General features: G+C 42.6%; 1 long non-coding RNA gene and 1 pseudogene across 1 annotated transcript; both read left to right on the top strand.

Moving 5' to 3' along the window:
• Nucleotides 1-3734: 3734 nt before the first annotated feature.
• Nucleotides 3735-7150, top strand: LOC122108074. The gene is made up of 3 exons (XR_006147463.1): nucleotides 3735-3796; nucleotides 6255-6319; nucleotides 7114-7150. It is a non-coding gene; the product is annotated as an uncharacterized LOC122108074 (long non-coding RNA).
• A 7108-nt stretch (nucleotides 7151-14258) lies between these two features.
• LOC122108065 lies at nucleotides 14259-15499 on the top strand (annotated as a pseudogene).
• The last annotated feature ends 10227 nt before the right edge of the window (nucleotides 15500-25726 follow it).

Genomic DNA, 25726 nt, shown 5'->3' with positions numbered 1-25726 from the left:
AGGCTAGGTCCTGGGGAAGCTGGTCAGACCCCTATTCAAAGTGGAGGGGGGAGCAAACCCACAGGGAACCAATCCAATGAAAGGACCCCTCACAGCCATCCCAGGGGACCACCCAGAGGCAAGCAGGCACAGGAGAAAGGTTATTGTAAGGTATATTAGAGGAGCCATATTTCCCCCCAGAGGGAGCACATGGCACCTCCCTGTCCAGGTAGCAGGAAGATCTGGGGACAGGAAGTTAGGTGGGTGCTCCAGTGGGTCTGGGCAGAAAGAGGGAGTGGCCAACTGTAGGGCAGGAACTCCAGGGCAGGGTAGAGCTCAGGAATGGGTGGAGCTGAGGACCAAAGTGGAGTTGCTTTGCAGCTCCAAGTGGCAGAGTGCTAGCCTTGAGCTGGAGAACTGAGGGACAGTGCTCAAACCCTGAGTTCAAGTCTAGCAACTGACTGAGGAGATTGACAAAGATGCATTTATCTTAGCATGGAGAAAGGTACTCCAGGGACCCCAGCAACGTTAGCACATCTGATGGCAAAAATGGTGTCAGATCCTGGAGTCATTTATGCTTGGACCTTCAAAAATTGATCAGAGCCAGGATGTCATGGGAAGATAGTCTGTAAGCATGCCTAATGCCCATGTCTAACTGGGCAGGAACGTGTCAGTCATCTGTGAGAGTGGGTAGTCAAAGCTAAGGTTGTAAAATGTGAGGGATAATTTTAGTCCCAAACTCCTTGTATCTGTTCAAAGTCCTAATTGGCAGTGACTTGAGCTGACTCCAGTCACATAAATTCATTTGGTAAGGAAACAGTTTGTAGAACTGAGATTATGTGCTAAACAGGCTACACTGCTGTAGCTCAAGAAAAAGTCTGTACATTTGTTAAAAGTGAAATGTTGTTGATAAGCCACTTTAAGCAGGCTGCCCAGAGGCAATGGGTGGTATTTAGACTGTCAATAAGTTTCAGTTGAAAAAATATCTACTGGGTTTTGTTATTACAAAACTCTGATAAGTAATTGTTAGTCAATTGTTAACAAGTTATAGGTCACCTCTATCTCTATTGATCTCCTTGTTGCTTTAATTGGAAATAAAAAGGGCTTTTGTGACAAAGACGCCTTTTGCCACAGTTCAATGTCATCCCAGGCACAATCTCTCTAAAACTCCATCTCCCAGCTAATCAGCAACGAGCCAGACTGGAGGCATGGCTGGAAACTCTTACCTCTCAGTATCCAACCGAAGGCTAAAAGTGGTGTGACTAAGTGGTAGAGCACTAGCCTCCAGCAAAAGTGTTCAAGGACAATGCCCAAGCCTTGAATCCAAACCTGATAGATACCAACTGGGACAAGGTATCCTAGCAATGGATGCTGAGGACCCTCCTTCCCCCCCCACACACCCCCCACCCACACACACACAGCAAAGACAAAGTCAGTCCTGACAACAGAAAATCATGGAGAGGAGTAAGGGGACATAATATCCTAAATAGATTCACTTTACACTCATCCTTTCAAAATTAATCAGAGCCAGGAGATAAGAAAAAGAGTTGCCTGTCCATCCAATGTCCATACCTGTCTACCTGCTAACTGGACAGAAAGTTACAGTCTTGCCTCTGCCACCTGCTATTTGTATTTATAGTAGTCTCTGACTGGTACTCCCAACTAGTCCATTATGCCTCCCCTACCCAGTTGCCCAAAAGACTCTAGACACCCCCTTCCTGCCTGGAGTCCAGTTATTCTTCCTTCCCTGTAATGGGCCACAACTGAGCTTATGCTCCAAATGGAACTTTCCTGGCCCACGGCCAGTGTATGTTCGCCTATGTCATTCATGTTAACTGACCTTGTCACTTTGTCAGCTTTTTTGTCTAGCCTTTCCAAAAGTTTCTTTTAACAGGAGAACAATCCCCCACCCAGGACATCACCTGGGAACAAGTCAAAGCCATCCTGTTACTACAGGCAACCAGAGACATCACTTGCACTGCTCTGCCTTGCTCAGCCTAGACTGGGACCCTAAAGACCCCAGCTCCAGGGACTCCTTGATGCCCCCAGGCCATCAGGAAGTACCCAAAAGAGCCCATGACACCTGTTGGCTCTGGAACTTTTAAATATCTCTGCTACCTCCTCCTCAGGTTAGTGTGATCCTAAAGTAGAAAAGGTCTTACTCCCCCCACCAGGATGACTGGGAGTCAGGTACATGCTATGTCTCCAATCCAAGACAAAAAAGACAATTTCAGGTCTTTGATAGCTCCTTCTGGGAATCAATCCCTCCCTGGCTTATTCCTCTCTTGGGCCACTAACAGCAATTTTTACTTTAACAACAATTTTGGCTTTTATTGTGTCTTGGAATTCAAATAACTATTGTCATGGAAAAAGAGGACCTTTACCAACCAAACTGTCAAGCAGATGCTTCTTGGACGGTTCCGGCCCAACAACAAAGCAGGAACCCCTACTTTGCCCCTTTATAGCAGGAAGTAGCTATAGAAGAAACAACTTCCACCTATACCACCAGCCTGGTAGCACTATTTTTATTAAACAACAAAGTGGGGAAATGTTAGCATTATGACCACCTTTGGGCCTCAGCTCCACCCATACCTGAGCTCCTCCCTGCCCTGGAGTTCCTGCCCTAGAGCTGGCCACTCCCTCTCTCCGCTCAGACCCACCTGAGCCCCCACCTAACTCCCTTCCTGTCCCCAGACCCTCCTGCTACTTGGATAGGGACAGTGGCTATGTGCTTCCTCTGAGGGGAAATATGGCTCCTCCATTAAACCTTATAATCTTTCCCCTGTGCCTACTTGCCTCCGGTGGTCCCCTGGAATGGACATGAAGGATCCTTTCACAAGATTTTTGGTTTTTGTTTTCTGCTGGTTCTGTGACTTGAACTCAGTGTTTAGGCACTGTCCCTGCACTTTTTCACTTAAGACTCGATCTGTAGCAGTTGAGTCACTGCTCTACTTCCATAATCTACCCAAGTCGTATATTTCAGAAGGGATTCCTGAAGGAAGTAATTTTTACAATGAGTCACACTCACACAACACTGGATGGAGACATAGACTCTGGTGTTAAATTGTTCCATGGACAGTAGCCATAGGCAAGTTACTTAACCTCCTTGTGACACAGAGATGTTATAAAGGCTTAAGTCGTAGCCATAAGCACTTAGATGTGTGTCTGGTGCATGTGCACAAACACCTATATTTATTGAGCACTTGTGATTACTGCTAAAACATTCCTTTATCCTTAATTACACAAAGGGGTTTCAATTCAGCATAGCAATTTGAGTACAGTGCATCTTGATCATGTCATCCCTTCCAACCTTCTCCTCAACCTCTTGCAACAGTACTTTAAAAGAGCTACAATGTGTCCAGCTTGAGTCAGGTTCACAGCAGGACACACACCCACCATATGCCTCATTGTGTTGTGGTTGTTGAACTAAAATAAGTCTTGCAAAGATAACATATGGCATAAGGAATGTAAATGAAAGCATTTACAGTTTTTGTTCCTCCCAGTTTTAGCAACTCCACTCAAGCTGAGGTATTCACTGAATGCAGGCAACTGCCACAAGCAGAGGTCTCAACTGCCCGCTCAGCCCGGTCCACCGGGTTCCCCTTCCAGGGCAAAGGTCTCCCAACATCTCCAGGGAATTCCCCCCATCCCCCCCCCCCCCAACAACCCACCCGCATCCTCCATTCTGATTGGCCCTCTCTCCTAGCTCGCCAGCCCTCCCTCATCCAATCGGAATAGCGCCCGTTGAGCTGAGCCGGCCCCCGTAGAACACCACAAGACCCGCAAAGAGAATCGGCGGTCAGGCCATGCATTTGGGGTACGTCGGGGCGCAGAGGGTGGTCGCGAGTGGGGCTAGGTTGGTGCTGGGTGGTTTTCGGCGCCGGCGCCCCGGGCCTAGCTCCCACGGTGGCGAGGCGGGGGGGGGGGGGCGGGGGGGGGGGGGTTGAGGGGAGTGGGGAGGGCGCTCGGTCTCCCCACCCCGCAGGCCGCGTGCTTCCTTCCCGCCTCTGCTGGGAGCTGTCGCGGAGCCGCTTTCTGTGCCGTTATTCGCCGCTGACACAGCGGGAGGAGAGGGGCAGCGGGAGAGGCGAGCTTGGCGGCCTCGCGGGGAGGAAGCCGGCCCGGACCCCCGCTCCTCGCTCACCTTGTGGTGAGGAGCTTAGCACTGGTGCGTGGGAGTCCCGGCGGGAGTTAACAGCGCCCAGCCTCTAGCGGCCTCGCTGCGGATCCCTGCGAACCACCAACCCGACCTCACCGCGCGGGTGCAGCAGATGAACGAATGCTGTGCTGTTCAATCAGGGATTTGTAAATCAGTCCACGCCTCAGTGAAGTGCAGAATTGAGAGGAGTTTCAGGCAACATCTCTTTTTGTTTGGTTAAGTTTCACCAGCACAAACAGGATCTGCCCCACAGAAACACTTCTAATTCCTTCCTTTTTTCCTGTGTAGTACCTTTAATTTTTTAATTTTTATTCTTTTTTGGTGCTGGTACTAGGATGTTGAGTTCAGACCTGGGAGTTGCCCTTTAGATTTTTAGAGCAAGGCTGCCACTCTACCACTCGAGCCACAGTTTCACTTCTGGGTTTTTTTGCTTGTTAATTGGTATAAGAGTCTCGCAGACTTTCCTGCTTGAGCTGGCTTCGAACCGTGATTCTCAGATGTAAACCCTCTGAATGGCTAGGATTACTGGTATGAGCTTTTAGCGTCGGTTACCATAAACAAATACTGAGGTAAGCCGGACGCCGGTTGCTCAGGCCTGTAATCCAAGCTCCTCAGGAGGCTGAGACCTGAGGATGCGGTTCAAAGCCAGCCCGTGCAGGAAAGCCCGTGAGACTCTTATCTCCAATTAACCACTAGAACACCGGAAGTGGTGCTGTGGCTCAAGCAATAGAGCGCTCGCCTTGAGCTGAAGAGCTCAGGGACAGTGCACAAGTGCAGAGTTCAAGCCCCACGACCGACCAAAAAAAAAAAAAAAAAACAACCCACAAATACTGAGGTAAAATTTGTATTCTCTACCTGGGCAAAGCTGTAAATTTCGCTTTTGTAATCTGACCTTTCCCAGCCCTTCTCTTTTGAGACTGGATTTGGTTTTCTATCTGCCTTTTGTCTCAAAATAGTGTTGGCACATTTTTTTTTCCTCCACTTTTTTTTTTTTTTTTAACAATATGCTACTTTTATTTCTAGTGTAATTTTTGTGTAGGACTGTAGCAGGTGCACAAGTGTTGTTGGTAGTACCCACCATTTTTTATGCTCATGCTTTTGGCATTGATCTATCATAGTAGCCAATGTGTATTGTCGTGATAGTAGCAAAAGAGTTAGTAAATGTGAATATGTATTATTAAAAATATCTTTTTAAAGTGGAACTCTATACTCAAAAACTAAAACTTTGTGACATTAGCAATCATTTTCAGGACTCCACAGAATGTTAGCCAAGAGAGATCATTATGAAACCAATAAATGTTAGCTAGATCTGCCTTGTTCCATTACCTACTTGAAGAGTTTTAGTAACAGCATTATTTTTTATTTTCAGTCTAGAGCTACAAGTTAAAGGATAGTATGGAACCTGTTGCTGGTGGCTCATTCCTGTAATCCTAGCTTCTCAGGAGGCTGAGATCTGAGGATTGCAGTTCAAAGCCAGCCTAGAAAGTCCATGAGACTCATTTCTAATTAACCCAGAAAACCGGAAGTGTAGCTCAAAGATTGCTAGCTTTGTGTGAATAAACTCAGGTACAGTGTCCAGGGACTGAATTCAAACCCCACAACTGATCCAGAAAAATAGTATGATAACTAATTATTGCTTACCAACTATAAAAATGAGATTGCATTTTGAAGATGACAAATTCTTGGATTATTGAAAAGTTGTTTTTTTTTTTTAAATTTTTTTGGGGGTCCAGTCATGGGGCCTGTACTCTGGGCCTGGCGCTGTCCCTCAGCTCTTCAGCTCAAGGCTAGTGCTCTACCACTTGAGCCACAGCACCACTTCCGGCTTTTTTCTTTTTGCTTATGTGGTGCTGAGCAATGGAACCTAGGGCCTTATTCATGCAAGGCAAGCGCTCTACCACTGAGCCACCTCCCAGTCCCTATTGAAAGTTTTTAAGAAAATTTTTCCTCCCTGTAGTTTTCCTGTGGAGTGAAAAACATTTTAAATTAAAAGACTGTTCTGATATGTACAATATTCCTATCCTATATTTTCAAAGGAATAGATATACTTTCAAAGTTCAGGCTATTTAAAACATTGCTCTTTCTTAATAATGACACACCTTTTTTCATGTTGCAGAGATGGTTTAAAGTTGGAAACTGAACTGCTGGATGGAAAAACCAAGATAATATTATCTCTATATGGTATGCTGTGTAACTGGAAATCTAAAATATTGACTTCAAAATTCCTACATAAAATTTATGATATTTAGCAATATTATTTACTTGAAATAAAGTGATATTTAGATACATTGAAAAAGCTGTTTTCCCCACTTCTTCAAATTCATTTTAGCCAAGTAAAGTCAAAAGACATCCGTGCTTTCTGCTGTCAGTTTTCAGATGCATAAAATTTAGTATTATGATAGATTTCATGTGTAATGTGTATTGGTTCTCTGTTTGCTTATGTTCTTGGTTATAAGTTTAAGTGAAACCAGTTAGCATGGCTATTTTTCTCTGCAGGTGAAGTTACAGAGTTGTAAAGTTGTCTTGCCAGAGATGGGATTTGCTAAGTATTTGTGACAGAAAACAAAGCAAAAAATGGAAAAATAAGGTTTAAGATTGTTAAGAAGGGAAATGGGAGCCAGAGAAATGTAGTATCAACAGATTACACACCCTAGTCCAGATGAAGATTGTTGGAATTGGGATATGGGAGGAAGTGAGTTGGAAAAAAATTAGATGATAGTCTTTCAATAATTGAAATTGAGGTTATGGACAAGCTACAGTTGTGGGTAGTTACAACGTCAAGATAAGAGAAAATCGTTAGGGTGTAGTACACGTCTTAATCGCAGCACTCTAAAGGCAGAGGTAAAGTATTAGGAGTTCTAGGCCAGCTTGGGCTGCATAATGAGACCCTGTCTCAAACAACAATGACAACCACAAAAGTTTATTTTTCCAAGACAGCAGTACATGAAAAAAATAAACAGTTTTTTTTTTAACAGATGGGAAATAAGAGCAAGATTACAAAATGTCCTTTAGAACAAAGCACACTGGACACCTTCTAAAGTCAACACAAAATTCTTATATTTGGAGTGAAAAACTTGCAAAAGATGACAGTTGGTTCAGAAATGTCACAGTCCAAAAGTGAAAAGAATAGAATGACAGTTACACCCACTTAGGATTTATATAAGCAGTATGAAGATAAAGACTGTCTTCATATCCAAACAGAAGTATCATCTTTAACCCCTAAAGAAGACTGGATACTTCTGAAATTTCTATTAAGTAGGAGTTTTCAGTACGTTTTTCACAAGCACATTTGTAAATTTTAAACTTTGCTTCAACAAATTTGTAACTTTTAAAAGAATATTAGAGCCGGGCGCTGGTGGCTCACGCCTGTAATCCTAGCTACTCAGGAGGCTGAGGATCGAGGTTCAAAGCCACTCCGGGCAGGAGAAACCGTGAGACTCCTATCTCCAATAAACCACCAGAAAACCGGAAGTGGCGCTGTAGCTCAAGTGGTAGAACCCTCGCCTTGAGCTGAAGAGCTGAGGGACAGTGCCCAGGCCCAGAGTTCAAGCACCATGGCCGACCAAAAAAAAAAAAAAAAAAGAAAGAATATTAGAGTTCTCCAAAGAAACAGAATCAACACAATTGCTGACATGTGCCAATAAGGTAAATACTTGGGGTGGGGGGAGAAGGGAGAGGACTGATCATATAGAGATTACTCTTATTTTGAAGACTTGAGAACCAGGATATCCTTTTGGGTACACTTCTTGTCTGAAGGCTTGTAAAAATAGAGTCAAAAGTCAGTAAAGAACTGATTTCTCAGCTTAAAGACAAGCAGAAGGAGATGATACCTTTTTTCTTTCTTTCTTTTTTTTTTTTTTTGTCGGTCGTGGGGCTTGAACTCTGGGCCTGGGCACTGTCCCTCAGCTCTTCAGCTCAAGGAGAGTACTCTACCAATTGAGCCATAGCACCACTTCTGGCTTTTTTTCTGTTTATGTGGTGCTAAGGAATCAAACTCAGGGCCCTCATGTATGCGAGGCAAGCACTCTACCACTGAGACTAAATCTCTTGATTTAAATGTTCAACTCATGCTCACAGAAACACGCAGAATAAGGTTGACCAAACATAGCCCAGTCAAGCTGACATATGTAAATAATTATCAACACCTAGTATCTCCCGCCTATCCCTCCCCACCTGCTGGTCCTGGGGTTTGAACTATGGGCCTGGGCACTATCCTTTTTTTGGGGGGTGGGGGGTCCAGTCATGGGGCCTGAACTCTGGGCCTGGGCACACTGTCCCTCAGCTCTTCAGCTCAAGGCTAGTACTCTACCACTTGAGCCACAGCAGCACTTCCGATTTTCAGGTAGTTTATTGCAGATAAGAGTTCCACGGCTTTTCCCACCTGGGCTGGCTTTGAACCATGACCCTCAGATCTCAGCCTCCTGAGTAGCTAGGATTACAGGTGTGAGCTGCTGGCACCCGGCTTTGCTTTTGTTATTTTTTGAACAGGGTTTCACATTTATGGCTGTTGGCCTGGACTGTGTAACACTTTATTGGTTGAGATGAGATCTCCTGAATTTAAGAGATTAGCTTCAAACTTTGATCCTCTTGATATCCTTTCAAATACCAGAATTACAGATGCAAATGACTACATCCAGTGATCTTGATGATTAAATGAAAGAATGCATGTATAGCTCTTAGTATCTGAAAAGTAGTATAAATTATGAATAACATGTTGAATAGTGATTTCAGTAAGTGAAATGGCTGGTTCATATGAAATATTCTCTTGATTTGGATAGTCACAGGGCTGTTTATTGCCTCAAACAATGACACATGGAAATGGGAATATATATACTTTCTTTGAAAGAAGTGACAACAGCCCAGTACCTGTGGCTCATGTCATAATCCTAGCTTCTCAGGATAGAGGCTTAAAGCCAGGCAGAACAGATAAAGCAACAAATCTAACAAGTTAACCAACAAAAAGCCAGAACCAGAGGTGTGTCTCAAGTGGCAGAGTGCTAACTATCAGTGGGAAAAGCAAAATGAGAACTTGAGGCCAGGCCTTCCAGCCTCAGTACTGACACCATGAATAAAAACTGAGTTAGATGCATGACTCAGTTGGAACAGTGCTAGACAATGAACGAAAGCATCAGGTACCAAGTTTGAGTCCCCATCTCAGACCAAAAACTAGTAAGGTACTTGATTATGGTATATACAGACAAAATAGACCACAAAGGTTTCAGAAGATGATGAATTGTAGATGTTAAGCACTTTTTGAGGAAAATTGAATGTTAACTCTAATGCAAATTTGTATTTCACTACTTTTTACTCATGATTACGTTGATTGTAGAAAAAGTGTTGGAGCAGCTTAAGAAAGGGAAATAATTTTTTAGGTAGCCTTGTAAAGTTTAGCAGTTTGAAGCTATTTATTTTGTGCATTTTAGGTACAGGAAAACACTTTGTTTAGAAACAAATTATGCATAAAACTCAGATTTTGTAATCAAACATCTTGGATTTTGTGTGTGAAAACATAGACTTCCTTATTTAGTTTTCACATTTTAGATTGATTTGTTACAAAGATAGTTTTGGTTTATCCTACTCTTTTCCATAAAACATTTTAATTGAGATGATACATTTCTTAATCTTTTCTGAATTTTCTTTTGCTTTATATATTAGTAAGTTATGGAATCAGTAAATGAGACTAAAGGGACAATCATTTTGACAATTGTAGATTATATTTGTATTTAATATGAAAATACATCTTAGGAGGTGGGCACTTATATCTCATGCCTATAATCCTAGCAACTCAGGAGGCTGAGACTAGAGGACTGAAGTTTGAAGACAGCTTGGGCAAAAAAAAAAGAGCAGAAGTAGAGCTGTGGCTCAAGTAGTAGAACACTCTCCTTGAGCAAAAAAGCTCAGGGACAAAGCAGGTCACAGGTGGCTCTCGCCTGTAATCCTAGCTACTCAGGAAACTGAGATCTGAGGATCATGGTTCAAAGCCAGCCCAGGCAGGAAAGTCTGAGGGACTCTTAAATCCAATAAAACACCTGAAAACCGGAAGTGGTGCTGTGGCTCAAGTAGTAGAGCATTAGCCTTGAGCTGAAGAACTGAGGGACAGTTCTTCAATTGCTTGGTGAGAGGTTCGTGTTAATATCATTAGTGCAAATTTATTTAGTGAATAGTTATGAACGAAGGGAAATGTTGAGTATCTTTGGCAATTAACCTCAGCTTCATGAATAAAATCTGTATTTAGTTTTGCTTTAGGAAAAGGCACCTTTATGTGTTATTCTGATGGAACACAAATGGGATGTTTAGAAATACTTTTAGCCAGGCACAGTGGCTCAAAGCTGTAATCCTAGGTACCTGGAAGGCATAATTCAGGGGATTGTCATTTGAAGTCAGTTGGGCATAAAAGTTTCCAGATGCCATCTGAACCAATGCTGTCCCAGATACAGGGGAAGCACAGTGGTTGGGTACAGTGATGAGTGAAATGGCTCTCATCTCCAGTGACTCCAGGAATCACAACTAGGAGGATTTTAGTGAGAATATAAATTGAGATCCTACCTGAAAGTAACAATGGAAATAGGGGCAGGAGGCGAGGCTCAAGTGGTAGAGCAATTATCTAATAAGCGTGCGACCCTGATTTCTGTTCCCAGTGTTATCCAAAAAAGAGAAATATTTGACAGAATTACTCGCTAATGGATGTGAAATATGACTAATTTTGTATCTTTACATGTTGATTAAAGAAGTATCAGAATTCATCTATGACAATATCTTTGAAAGCAGTAATGATACTGACATCTAGAAAAAATCACAGCCTCGGTAATTTGATGTAGTTTCATGGTATAATTGGGATAGTTTGTTAAATTTTACATGAAAATTTACTCTGTAGTTCTATTAAATAGTGGTGACATATATACTGAAGTAAAATGTTAGGTATTCTCTGTCTCAAATCAACATCTCTGAGCATTTGCTAAGCAAAGGGCAGTAGATTAGGATTAATTTTAACAGTTCTAAGAACTTTATACAAATTCACTTTTCCCTGTAAGACTGTATATGCTTATATTAATAGGCCTAAGAAGGAGAATAATTATAAAGAAGTAGAGCATTAACTGGGCGCTGGTGACTCATGTATAATTCTGCATGCTCAGGAGGCAGAGATCTCAGGATCGCAGTTCAAAGTCAGCCCAGGCAGGAAAATCTATGAGACTCTTACCTCCAGTAAACCACCAGAAAACCGAAGTGGCGCTGAGGCTCTAGTGGTAGAGTACTCGCCTTGAGCTGAAGAGCTGAGAGATGGTGCCCAGGTCCAGAGTTCAAGCCCATGATGGACAGAAAAGAGCTCAGAGACAATGCCCAGGCTCCGAGTTCAAGCCCCAGTATGGCAGGGGGAGGGGGATAAAGGAAGGGAGAGGGAGAGAAAGGGATGGAGGGGATTTGAGAGAGAGGGGAGAGAAAGAGAAGGGGAAAGGTGGGGGGAGAGGATAATTTTGTCCTGATTGAGTTTATAAGTTTAAAATGTTGGTCATTTATGGAGTACACCACATTAAATAAAATGGGTGATTAATTAAAGCATGGTGTATAACTTTTGGGAGTATAGCAGATTTTAAATAGAAGTTCAGGTTAAATTAACAAGGGGCTGGGTGCTGGTAGGTCATGCCTGTAATCTTAGCTACTCCTGGGGCTGAGATCTGAGCATTGTTGTTTGAAAGCCACCCGGGACAGTGAACCATCTGGGGCAGTAAAGTCTTGTGAGAGTCATCTCCAGTTAACCTCCAAAAAGCTGGAAATTGAGCTGTGGCTCAAGTGGTAGAGCACCATCCTTAAGCAAAATAGTTAAGGAAGAGCTCAAACCCCCAGTACTGGAATTAAAGCAAAACAGCAACAAAAATTAACAGGTGATCGATGTTTATTTAAGTACTTGATATGAAGTGAAAAAGCAGTGCAAATGGGGAGAAGAAAATTGAATTGCAGAAAGTATAGGGAAAGGAAAGATGATTTCTACTTTGATTAGTTTGGAATCTTGGGGAAAAAAACTGTTGGCTGGGCACCAGTGGTTCAAACCTGTAGTTCTAGCTACTCAGGAGGTTGAGATCTGAGGATCCACAGCCAGCCAGGGCAGGAAAGTCCATGAGACTCTTATCCCCAATTACACACCAGAAAACCAGAAGTGGTGTTGTGGCTTAAGTGGTAGAGTGCTTGCCTTGAGCTGAGGGACAGCGTCCAGGCCCAGAGTTCAAGCCCCACAACTAACTAACAAATAAAAAAACTGTTGAAACTTGTAATTTTTGAAAAAGATTCTTGATTCAGCTTAATAAAACATAATTATATGGAGATTTACAGATTGAGTTTCATTTAGTTTACAGAGAAGCGAAGAGAACTGAAGTTTGATGGTCATTTAGACAAGGAACTTTCAGAATCCTATGCATTTCTTATGGTTGATCGAAACCAGGTGAGTTAACTCCTTAGACAAAACAATTTGACAATGTTCCCTTACAACTAATTTCACAATTTTCAACAGTATATTTGATTATAAACATTTTCTTGGTAGAAAAGAAAAGATTTAGAGGGATGAACTAGTTGTTTTTGTGATGATTTCTTTTTCAAGTGTTCGGTTTGTTTGTTTTTTTTCTCTGATCAGTCCTATTTCATTCTCCTGGAGTGTGCTTGATAATATGTTTACCATCTAGAGTTGCTGATTATGTGATTGTAGCCATATTTCCTCTTTTAAAGATGGGTTACTTTTTCTTTAAATATTTTGCTGTTTCTAATTCACTCTAAAAAAGGAAATGATTGCAATTGTAAGAGGAATTAAGACTGTCTCAACTAGAATAAGGATGGATTCCTGACACAATTGGTTTGACAGATTAATTTTTTTTTGAGGGGGGTTCCAGTAGTGGGGCCTGAACTCACTCTGGGCTTGGGCACTGTCCCTTAGCTCTTCAGCTCAAGGCTAGTGCTCTACCACTTGAGCCACAGCGCCACTTCTGGCTTTTTTCTTTTTGCTTATGTGGTGCTGAGGAATCGAACCCAGGGCCTCAGGCATGCAAGGCAAGCGCTCTACCACTGAGCCACCTTCCCAGCCTATTATGTATGTCTTCCGCTCTACCACTGAGCCACCTTCCCAGCCTATTATGTATGTCTTCATCTTGGCATGGTGGTGTGTGTCTGCAGTCTCTCAGAAGGCTGAGGCAGGAGACTTTGAGACTAGCCTGGACTACATACAGCTAGACTAATCATGACTCAAAAAACCCCACAACTTTGCGATATTCTCATCTTTTCACTAGTTTCAATCAACTTAGAATTAGCACTCACCATTGACCCTACTGGCATCTTTTGTTACCAACATTGTTTACTTCTAATTGATCAGAGGTTACATTTTAAAAGGTTATGTTAGGTGTGGCGGTGCATTATTGAATCACTGCCTGGGCAAAAAATAGAAGACCTTGTTCAAAAACATAACAATAAAAAGAGTAGGAGGTACAGCTCAAGTGATAGAGCCACTTGCTTCAAAATTTCAAGGCTGGGTTCAAACTCTAGACTCCTATCCCTTTCCCAGAATGTTCTGGTCCAAGTGATTTTATAAAATTTGTTCAGTCTGATTTTTTACCCTCATTTCATTTTACATTGGTTCAATGTCTGCTGTCTTGACTAACCTTTCATTTCATCTCTTTGAAAAGATATCAGACTGTACCAGGCACTGGTGGCTCACAAGGGTAATCCTAGTTACTCAGGAGGCTTAGATTTGAGGATTACAGTTTGGAGCAACCAGGAAGAAAAATCCATGAGTCATCTTCAGTTAGCCAGCAAAAAGCTGAAAATGAGTGTGGGTCAGGTGGTAGAATGCAAGCCTGGAGCAGAGAAAGCTCAAGTTGAGATCTTAAAACACTGAGTTTAATCCCTAGTATTGATACACACGTGCATACATACAAATCACATCTTGTATCTCTATTATTGGTTAAATATTTGGATTTTTTTTTTGTATTTCAGTATTTCTTACTCAAATTCATATTTTTTCTCTTTAGGTATTTATCTTTCTAGATATGCTGATCTATTACAAGCTAATCCTTTGGAAGCTGGGGCCATAGGTGATGTTGTTATTTTTAAAATAATGGAGGTAATTTTAATTTATATGTGTCAAAGATAGCATGTGATTTAAATTTTAAATTTTAGGAATTTAAGAGTTTAATTTCTGGACCGCGCAGCACGCGTGATGCCGCCGCCCGTCGTCAGGGTGGTGTGGCTGGGTCGGGCGCGGTAAACCGAGCTGCTGGCGCTGCAGGAGTCCTGGCTGCGGAGGCTGTAGGCCAAGCCTCCAGGCAGGTGCGCCCCTGCTCTGCGAGCCAGCGGGGTCCCGTGTATACATCCGGGATACCCGGCGGCCTGACTCCCGAGGAAAAGGCGCAGCTGAGGGCTCTGGGCGCCGAGGTGCGCACGACAGACCGCGGCAGCCTGGCCACCTTCCACCGCCCGGGACAGCTGCTCTGCCACCCAGTGCTCGACCTGCGGCGCCTTGGCCTGCGCCTGCGCCCCCACGTGGCGGCGCTGGAGAAGTGTGCGGTGCGCCTGTGTGAGCTCCGGGGCCTGCGAGATGCCTGCGCGCGGCCCCCGCCCTACACTGGAGTCTGGTTGGGTCGAGAGCAAAATCTGCTTGGTGTCCGCTGTGGAAGGCACATCACATCCCACGGCCTGGCCCTGAATTGCAACACGGACCATACATGGTTTGAACACATCGTGCCCTGTGGACTGTTTGGGACAGGTGTCACTTCCCTGACTAAGGAGCTCCAGCGGCAGGTCTCTGTGGATAAAGTAATGCCGCCTTTCCTCGAGGTCTTTAAGGAGACCTTTAAGTGCACTTTGGTCTCAGGGGACCCCACCTAAAAGGGATTCATACCGCCAGGGTAGTCTTGTCCTGGAAAGCAACCCAATCCAACTCCAGGTGTCAGAGTCCAGATTAAAGGACTGCTTGTCATTCTCTGACTATAAGACCAAGAGCAAGATTATGAGCCATGAGCTATTGTTTCCTTATGTACGCTGATTTATTTATATCATCCCCACCTACCTCAGAGACATTAGATAGGGAAACACCATGAAAAGCAACATGCTATATAAGCATTGGTATGACTATCAGCACTCATTTTTCAGCTTAGAGGAACTCAGATGTCACATTCATTCTCTAATTGCTTTTCTTTTCTGTCCAAGACCAGGACTCAAACTCAGTATCTGACCCTTTTGCTCACTGGCCATTGCTCTACCATCTGAGCCATGCCTCCAGCCTCTTACTTTTTTCAGTGCTGTGTCTAATTGAGCAATTCTGGTCTCTAGTTCCTTTGACTTTGTGGGAATCAAATCTCTGAACTACCCAGTGAATGTGATGATATGGTTTTTCATTATCAGGAGAGCTGGGTTCATTTTGCAATAAAGGGAAAAGCCACTTCAAAGGTAGAGTCTCTAAACTTGGTAATTTACCTAAATTTTCTTAGCATTACCAGGTAGATCAGAAGCTACAAGAAAAACAGAATGATTTCTCACACTGGCCAAGCGCTGAGGTTTCCTTAGATGAGATGTCTAAGTCTAAGGTTGTGTATAATCATTTGCTATTTAACAAATCAAAGCTTATTGACAATAATAAACATTTATTGTTTGTAAAAAAAAAAGTTTAATTTCCAAGTCTTCAGGAGTGATGAAAAGTCTATACCTGTTAGAATATGAAATTATTTTTGAGCAGTTTACTTGCCATCTCTGATCTAAGCTAACCATACTTTTTTGTTTTCCAAAGAAAAGAATGACAGGTTAATATGTTCGTGATGTAATTTAGATGAGTGAAGTTTTTATTAATAAAGTTTCTGTTTATTTGTTAAAAATTAAGCTCATAGTGAAAAATCATGCTTGCATTGACACTCAATGAAGTTTGGTTTTTTTTTCTATTTTAGGGTAAAATAAAGAGCATATATGACCCCATGAGTATTAAAAGCTTGGAACCTATGTTAAATAAAAGTGCTTTGGACCCAGCAACAAAGCATGAATGTCATCTGTCAAAGAATGCCAGTAGAATTACATCCCTTTTGACTCACAGAGCCTATGAGCTTACTCAGGTAAGTGCCTGCATCCATTTTATTTTATTTTTTTTTTTTTTTTGGGTCCTGTCATGGGGCCTGAACTCTGGGCCTGGGCGCTGTCCCTCAGCTCTTCAGCTCAAGGCTAGCGCTCTACCACTTGAGCCACAGCGCCACTTCCGGCTATTTTCTTTTTGCTTATGTGGTGCTGAGGAATCGAACCCAGGGTCTCAGGCAAGCAAGGCAAGCGCTTTAACCACTGAGCCACCTTCTCAGCCCAACCTGCATCCATTTTAATGTTACAGCCTGTAATATCTATTTTGTTACTAAACCTTCAAAATATCTCCCTTTCAGTTTTCTCCTCTATTATATCAGTTTCTGGTTTTCTCAGTTAGATCCCAATCTTTCTTTTTTTCTTTTTTTTTTTAATAACAATTTATATATATTTTTTTTGTCGGTTGTGGGGCCTGAACTCTGGGCCTGGGCACTGCCCCTTAGCTCTTCAGCTGTAGTCTAGCACTACCACTTGAGCCTCAACCTCATTTCTGGCATGTTCTGCTTATGTGATGCTGAGGAATGGAACCAAGGGCCTCATGCATGTAAGGTAAGCACTCTACCACTGAGCCACCTCCCCAGCCCAGATCCCAATCTTTCTTACTGAAGTTTGTTTAGTGTTTCCAGGATGGCTCAGAAATACAGTGGCCTCTGAAGCCTGGTTATATATAGACATTTTTGTTGTTGTTGTTGTTGTTGGTCATGGGGCCTGAACTCTGGGCCCTCAGCTCTTCAGCTCAAGGTGAGTGCTCTACCACTTGAGCCACAGTGCCACTTCCGGCTTTTTCTGCATATGTGGTGCCGAGGAATCGAACCCAGGGCCTCATGCATGCAAGCAAGCACTCTACTACTGAGCCACCTTCCCAGCCCTCAGATGTGTTTTTCTCTTGAAATGATATGCAAAATGGTAACTAGGATTGGTTTCATTTGTGTCCTTCGTAGTTTACTTTTGGGATCAAGTTGGCTTTTCTGGGCTGAGCTTGAGGCTTAGGCAATTCCATTTGTAATATTTTCATTAGGAAATATATTACACATCCTCTGTAGTCAACTTCTCAGAAGTAAACTTGAAATACCTAAAAGTAGCACCATGAACTCCAAGTAGATTATTATTATTTATCATCATAATAATGATTAATAATTGATGATTTGTGCTGATACTGGTTTGAACTCAGGGCCTTGCAATCTTCATTGTCTCTTTCCACTCCAAGCTAATGATCTACACTTGTGCCTCACGCCCAGACCTGGCTTTTTGCTTGTTAATTGAACATAAGAATCTATTGTGGGGTGGGGGGGTGTCTGTCTTGGCTGGCTTTGAACCAGAATCCTCAGGTCTCAGCTTACTGAATAGCTAGAGTTACAGGCTTGAGCCACTGATGCACAGTATAAGTATATATTACAAAATACATATAAAATACTAAATTTATTTTGGCTAAGTGGACATGTTTAGCTTAAAGCAATTTTCCCCCACAGGTACCTAAATAATTTTTCAAAAGGAAAAAGATAAATACAGGATTGCACTTTGTATCACTTACATATTCAAAGAAGTTAATTTTGTGTTCTCTTATTTTTAGTATTACTTTTATGAATATGGCTTTGATGAATTAAGGCGAAGACCAAGACACATTTGTCCATATGCAGTTGTATCTTTTACTTACAAAGATGACATACAAATTATCTTCATTGAGGTAAGAGTTAAAGAGTTTTAAGGTTGAGAAGAGATACATTTCACAACTCCTCCAGAATGATGTGAGCCTGTCATGTTGCCCCACCTTACCTGTTTACATTTTTCTTAAAATTAATTGGATATTTGATTGGCCATTTTGACTTTAAAGGTTACATTGCAAGACAAAGCAAGGATAAAGAAACATTTAACCAAACAAAAAAAAAAGTACAATGATCTGTGAAAGACAGGTTGTTGAATATAGAAATAGATACTAAATTTTACTTACACTTCAATTGGTTCTTTGTCAGTTTTTGTTTATGTTTTTGTTTGTCGGTAGTGGGGCTTGAACTCTGGGCCTGGGTGCTGTCCCTCAGTTCATCAGCTCAAGGTGTGCGCTCTACCACGTGAGCCACAGTGCCACTTCGGGTTTTTTGGTGGTTTATTGGAGATAAGAGTCTTGTGGACTTTCCTGCCTGGGCTGGCTTTGAACTATGATCCTCAGATCTAAGACTCCTGAGAGGCTGAGAGCACCAGTGCCCGGCTCTTAGTCAGTTTTTAAAATTGATATTTTGTATATTAGCTTTCTTGAAAATTAAACTAAAACTAAATCATGTGCTAGTTGGAAGCCTAGTTATTGGGAGTTTTAAAAACTTCCAGGTGATTTTGATTTTAAGCCAATATTTAGTATCATTGGTGATATCTTGCAAGCTCTAATATAAAGTGGCTAAAAACCAGTGAGCAAAGTTATCCACTTTCCTTCAATGTGGTGATCCCAAGCTATTTTTTTTTGGTGGGGGGGGGTCTGGTTGTGGTGCCTGAACTCTGGGCCTGGGTGCTGTCCCTCAGCTCTTCAGCTCAAGGCTACTGCTCTACCACTTGAGCCACAGTGCCACTTCTGGCTTTTTTCTTTTTGCTTATGTGGTGCTGAGGAATTGAACCCAGGGCCTCAGGCATGCAAGGCAAGCACTCTACCCCTGAGCCACTTTCCCAGCCCCCCCTCCCAAGTATTTTTTTGTTATTTTGTTTTGTGTGGTAATAAAGATTGAACTCAGGGCTTAGACAGATGCTCTACTACTTGAGCCCCTTTTTATGTTGGTTATTTGTGAGGTAGGGTTTGGACTTCATGCCTAGACTAAAATTCTTCTACTTGTGCTTCCCACCAGCTGTTGTACTTCTGCTGTAGCTAGGATAAGAGGTGCGAGCTGCTATCTCAGCCATTGATTGAGGTGGAAATTTGACAACTTGTTTTGAGAATTTTAGAACCAAGATCCCCTTTAGATCCCTCCTGGGTCTAAAGACATTTTAAGCTAGTGAAAAAGTAAATTTAGTGATAAAGGTGAAATAGCCAAAGGTCTGAGTTTTTATACGTATTGAAAATAGCTTAGGATATCTATTAATTTGGAAATAATTTTTTTATTGTTATTGTTGGTACTGGGGCTTGAACTTAGGACCTATCTCACTTGGTTTTTTTCCACTCAAGTCTTTCACTACCGCTTGAACCACAACCTCCACTTTGGGGTTTTTACTGGCCAGTTGTTTACTTTGATTCTGGTCTGTAGCTCTACATATTATTATATCAGTCAAGTTAGATAGACCATCCATCCTGTACCTTGAATGTGTCATAGTCTTAGGGCCCTGCATTTGTTGTCTCTTCTCTTTACTAATTAATCTGCTGTTTTCTTCTATTCCTGCAAGTCACTTCTTGAGATATTTTTTGTTTTAGTTTTGTCGGTTGTGGGCCTGAACTCTGGGCCTGGGCACTATCCCTCAGCTCTCCAGCGCAAGGCTAGCACTCTTACCACTTGAGCCACAGCAGCACTCCTAGCTTTTTCTGCTTGTGTGGTGCTGAGGAATCGAACCCAGGGCCTCATGCATGCAAGGACAAGCACTCTACCACTGAGCCACCTTCCCAGCTCCTGCAAGTCACTTCTTAAAGGTGACCGACTGTCTAAGGACCTCTTTTTTTGTTGGTTGTAGGGCTTGAACTCAGGGCCTGGGCATTGTTCCTGAGCCTCTTTGTGCTCAAGGCTAGCACTCTACCACTTGAGCCACAGCCCTCATTCCAGTTTTCTGGTGGACAATTAGAGATAAGACTCTTACAGACTTTCCTGCCTCAGCTGGCTTCAAACTGCAATCCTCAGATCTCAGCCTCCTGAGTAGCTAAGATTACAGGCATGAACCACTGGTGCCTGGCTCATAAGGTGTTTCTTAATATGTATGTGTGTGTGTATGTGTGTATTAGTGTGTATGTATGCATGCTGGTACTGGGGCTTGAACTCAGGGCTTTAGGCCCTATTTAGCTGTTTTGCTCAAGGCTGGTGCTCTACCAATTGAGCCACAGTTCCACTTCTAGCTTTTTTGTGGTTCATTGGAGATAAGAGTATCACAGGGGCTGGGAAGGTGGCTCAGTGGTAGAGCGCTTGCCTTGCAAGCGTGAGGCCCTGGGTTCGATTCCTCAGCACCACATAAGCAAAAAGAAAAAAGCTGGAAGTGGCACTGTGGCTCAAGTGGTAGAGTGCTTGCCTTGAGCTGAAGAGCTGAGGGACAGCGCCCAGGCCCAGAGTTCAGGCCCCACGACCGGACCTCCAAAAAAAAAAAAAAGAGTACCACAGACTTGTCTACCCAGGCTGGCTTCAACTTATTTTTTTTGGGGGGTGAGGGGGGGAGTCCGGTCCTGGGGCCTGAAATCTGGGCCTGGGCACTGTCCCTCAGCTCAAGGCTAGCGCTCTACCACTTGAGCCACATCGCCACTTCTGGCTTTTTTTTCTTTTTGCTTATGTGGTGCTGAGGAATGGAACCCAGGGCCTCATGCATGCAAGGCAAGCGCTTTACCACTGGGCCACCTTCCCAGCCCCCCAGGCTGGCTTCAAACTGAGATATAAAATCCTTAGATATCAGCCTCCTGAGTAGCTAAGATTATAGTTATTAGCACACAACTTTTTTAGGTTTTTTTGTTTTTTGGTTCGTCGTGGGCCTGAACTCTGGCCCTAGGCGCTGTCCCTGAGCTCTTCAGCTCAAGGCTAGCGCTCTACCACTTGAGCCCCAGTGCCACTTCCCAGCATTTTCTGCATATGTGATGCTGAGGAATTGAACCCTGGGCCTTAAACATGTAAAGCAAGCACTCTACTATTGAGCCACCTTCCCAGCCCCTTGATTTTCTTTTTTAAAGGTTTTAATCTCTTATAATTTGTCCCATTTTTTCTGCATAGTACTTAAAACCGTCACCATCTGATAACTCTACTTGTTTATTGTATGCCTTTGTCATTAATTTATAAACTATCTGAAATCAAGTAATTTGTTTATCCTTACAAATCTGTTAGCTAAAATTATGGGTAAATAGTGGGAACTTATAGAGTATATCCCCTTATAAAAAAAAAATGAGGGGCTGGGAAGGTGGCTCAGCGGTAGAGTGCTTGCCTCGCATGCATGAGGCCCTGGGTTCATTCCTCAGCAACACATAAGCAGAAAAGACTGGAAGTGGCACTGTGGCTTAAGTGGTAGAGCATTAGCCTTGAGCTGAAGAGCTCAGGGACAGAGCCAAGGCCTAGAGTTCAAGCCCCACGACCAACAACAACAACAAAATGAAAACACTGCTGTCTTTTGAATAGTCATTAGATTTGTGAATCAGTGTCCTCTCTTGTGTTCTCTCCAGCCTTGAATCCTCTTCCTCACTCGTATTGACATTACTCTGGCCTGGATTACAGTAGGTAAATGAGGCCTCTGAATATTTTATCTTTACATCTTACCCCAGAGCACAGGATTTTTTTTTTCTTTTGGTCCGGTCGTGAGGCCTGAACTCGGCCTGGGCGCTGTCCCTCAGCTCTTCAGCTCAAGGCTAGCGCTCTACCACTTGAGCCACAGCGCCACTCCGGCTTTTTTGTTTTTTTGCTTATGTGGTGCTGAGGAATTGAACCCAGGACCTCAGGCATGCAAGGCAAGGGCTCTACCAATGAGCCACCTTCCCAGCCGCACAGGATTTTTTTATTTGTCTTTTACCACCTTGTCTTAGCACTAAACCTGTGGTTTAGTGTCCGCTCTTCTTCATATGCCCATGAGAATGAGGCATTGTTCCACTTGAATATTCAAAACAGTATTATTTATCTTTTATATCATTTATTTTGTTTGTATATTTATATTTGTCGTATGGACAAAATATCCTCTCAATTAGATGTATAGGTTAAACACAGATTTTTTTTTTTTTGGAGGGTGGGGTCTGGTTGTGGGGCCTGAACTCTGGGCCTGGGCGCTGTCCCTCAGCTCTTCAGCTCAAGGCTAGCGCTCTACCACTTGAGCCACAATGCCACTTCCAGCTTTTTTCTTTTTGCTTATGTGGTGTTGAGGAATCGAACCCAGGGCCTCATGCATACAAGGCAAGCGCTCTACCACTGAGCCACCTTCCCAGCCCTTGCTTTTTCTTTTTTGTGGTACTGGAGTTTGTTTGTTTTTTGTCGGTCGTGGGGCTTGAACTCTGGGCCTGGGCGCTGTCCCTCAGCTCTTCAGCTCAAGGCGAGGGCTTACCACTTGAGCTCCAGCGCCACTTCCGGTTTTCTGGTGGTTTATTGGAGATAGAAGTCTCACGGTCTTTCCTGCCCGGGCTGGCTTTGAACCGCAATCCTCAGATCTCAGCCTCCTGAGTAGCTAGGATTTCAGGTGTGAGCCCACCAGCGCCCAGCTGGTACTGCAGTTTTGAACTCAATGGCTAGTGCTTGGTAGGCAGTGATTTACCTGCTGAGCCTTATCTCAGCATTTTAGTTTTTTGTTTTCCAGATACTTATTTTTCCTTTTAGATTTTTTTTTTTCATCACAAAGTGCCTTGGGTTTTTGTCCAGACTGGCTTAGACCACAATCCTCTTATGTATGCTTCCTGAGTAGTCACAGGTTACTGTCCCCCTGCTCAGCTTCTTTTGAGAAAGGCTCTTGTCAATTTTTTTACTAGACTGGCCTTAAACCAGTATCTGGAGGGGCTGGGAAGGTGGCTCAGTGGTAGAGCACTTGCCTTGCATGCATGAGGCCCTGGGTTCGATTCCTCAGCACCACATAAGCAAAAAGAAAAAAAAAAAGCAGGAAGTAGCACTGTGCCTCAAGTGGTAGAGTGCTGGCCTTGAGCTGAAGAGCTGAGGGACAGCGCCCAGGTCCAGAGTTCAGGCCCCACGACCCGACCCAAAAAAAAAAGAAACAGTATCTGGAGTTAAAGGTATGAGCCACTTCTCCCAAGATAGGCAAAGCTTTCTAAACTTGTTTTTACTTAACACTATAAACTTTTAACTTGGTTGTCCATGCTTATTAGAAGCTCTGATTGACAGCATTAGTTGTTTTGGTTAAAAACCTAAATGACCTGTGTTTCGACAGTCTTAGTGATATAAATATTCTTGTAAAAATGTTTGAAAACTATTCTACTTTATTCTTAAGATGCTTTGAGGCTGGGTGCTAGTGGTTGAGACCTGTAATCCTAGTTAGTGAGGAAGCTGATATCTGAGGGTCACGGTTCAAAGTCAGCCCAGGCAGGAAAGTCCATGATAATTTTTTTGTTGTTGTTGTTGATCGTGGGGCTTGAACTCGGCTTGGGCACTGTCCCTAGGCTCTTCAGCTCAAGGCGAGCACTCTACCGCTTGAGCCACAGCACTACTTCCGATTGTCTAGTGGTTTATTGGAGATAAGAGTCTCACTGACTTTTCTGCCCGAGCTGGCTTTGAACCGAGATCCTCAGATCTCAGCCTCCTTAGTAGCTAGGATTACAGGCCTGAGCCACCAACAACGAGCTCCACCATACTCTTATCTCTAGTCATCCACCAGAAAACTGAAGTGGTGCTATGGCTCAAAGTGTTAAAGTGCTTGCCTTGAGCTGAAGAGCTGAGGAACAATGTCCAGGCCCAGAGTTCAAACCGCACAATTGACCAGAAAAAGAAAATGTTTGAGTTCATGTATGTATAAATTATTGCTATGTCTTCATTAGAGTGAAAATTGTGTTTTTCAATTTTGAACACAATATTCATTATACAAATATGCCTAAATATATAAACATTTTATATTTACATAATTCTTGCTATATATATATCTATACATTTTAAGTATATTCCAATATTTATATAGATCTAACTATCACCAGGTAAATTTGCTGATTTAGAGAGGTTTTAATGGACTAATTTCTGTTAACGGATTTTTTTTTTTAAAGAAAATACCTCCTTTATTTTTTATTTAATTTTTTTGTGCCAATATTTGGATTGATCTCAGGGCCTAGTGTTCTCACTCAAGGCTGGTGCTCTACCATTTGAGCTGTAGGTTTGCTAGCTTTTTGGTGATCAATTTTAAATAAGTCTCAAGGACTTAACTGCCCAGGCTGGCTTCTGACCTCAATCCTCAGGTCTCATCCTCCTAAGTATAGCAAAGATTACAGGGGTGAGACACTGGTACTGGCATTTTTATCCCTACCTGCCTTAAGTATGTATAAATAAGGTAATAGGAGGAAAGGTGTGTGTGTGTGTGTGTGTGTGTGTGTGTGTGTGTGTGTGTGTGTGTGTGTGTGTGTGTGTGTGTGTGTGTGTGTGTGTGTGTGTGTGTGTGTGTGTGTGTTAGTACTGGGGCTTGAACTAAGGACCCACGTGTTGTGTCTCAGTTTTTTTGCTCAAGGCTAGCACTCAGGCATTTGAATCACAGTTCCATTTCCAGGTTTTGGGTGGTAAATTGGAAGTAAACATCTCATGTAAGTACTTATTTTTCTTTATAAATAGTCTTTGGTTTACTTTAATGAGTAATTACAAATTAATTTGTTCTTTCTGCTTTTATTTTCTTGTGCAATATACCATAAAAAGTAGCACGCTGGGATGTAGCTCAGTGACAAAGTGCTTGCCTAGTAAGTGCAATGTCCTGGGTTTGATCCCCAGTACCAAAAAAGAGACAAGATAAAATAACCAGCAAAAAACTGGGCTGTAGATATATCCGAATTGATGCGAATGCCAGACAAACAAGAAAGCTGAGCAAGCACAAGGTCCTGAGTTCAAATTCCGGTACAACTAAAAAAACAAAAAAGCTCTCAAAGCATAATGTTTAGAATCCAAAGCCATTATAATTCATAAAGTCACGAAATAAATGTTTAAGCTGGGTTTCAGTTGCTCATACCTGTAATCCTAGCTACTTAGGAGGCTGAGATTTGAGCATTGTGGTTTATAGCCAGCCCAGGGAGGAAAGTCTATGAGACTCTTATCTCTAATAAATTACTCAGAAAAAGCAGGAAGTGGCACTGTGGTTCAAGTGTAGAGTGCTAGCCTTGAGCACAAAGAGGCTCAGGGACACAGCCCAGGCCCTGAGTTCAAGCCCCAGGACTGGCAAAACACAAAAACAAAAATAGCACTTAAGACCTAGCACCGTTGGCAATACTTGCTATTCAGGAAACTGAGATCTGAGGATTGTTGTTTGAAGCGGTCCTGGGCAGGAAAGGCTGTGACTCTTATCTCCAATTAACTACCAAGAAGCTGGAAGTAGAGGTGTGGCTCAAATGGTGGAATGTTAACCATTAGCAAAAATTGCTTAGAGACAGCACTCAGTCTGGGGCTTAACGTAGACCAGTTGCCCTGTGTTCATAAGGCTATGAATTTGATCTCCAGAATTGCAAACAAACAAAAACAAATAACACTTATATTAAGGTCCTGAATGTTAACTTTCATGTTGTTGCCAATCAATAATTTCTTTTTCTTTTTAAAAATTTGTTTGTAGATCTAACAGCTTTAATGCAGATAGAAACATAGGTAAGAGTTTTCTTTTTTTAGTTTTATAAGTTAAAACAAGTTTCAATAGTGAAAGATGAATAAATGTTTTTATTTTTGTAATGAATAAAAA

The sequence above is a fragment of the Dipodomys spectabilis genome, unplaced genomic scaffold, assembly GCF_019054845.1.
Source record: "Dipodomys spectabilis isolate Male_0828 unplaced genomic scaffold, ASM1905484v1 ptg000054l, whole genome shotgun sequence".
NCBI classification, from domain to species: Eukaryota; Metazoa; Chordata; class Mammalia; order Rodentia; family Heteromyidae; genus Dipodomys; species Dipodomys spectabilis.
Note: the sequence above shows the minus strand (reverse complement) of the source record. Positions and strands in the feature narration are given on the sequence as shown.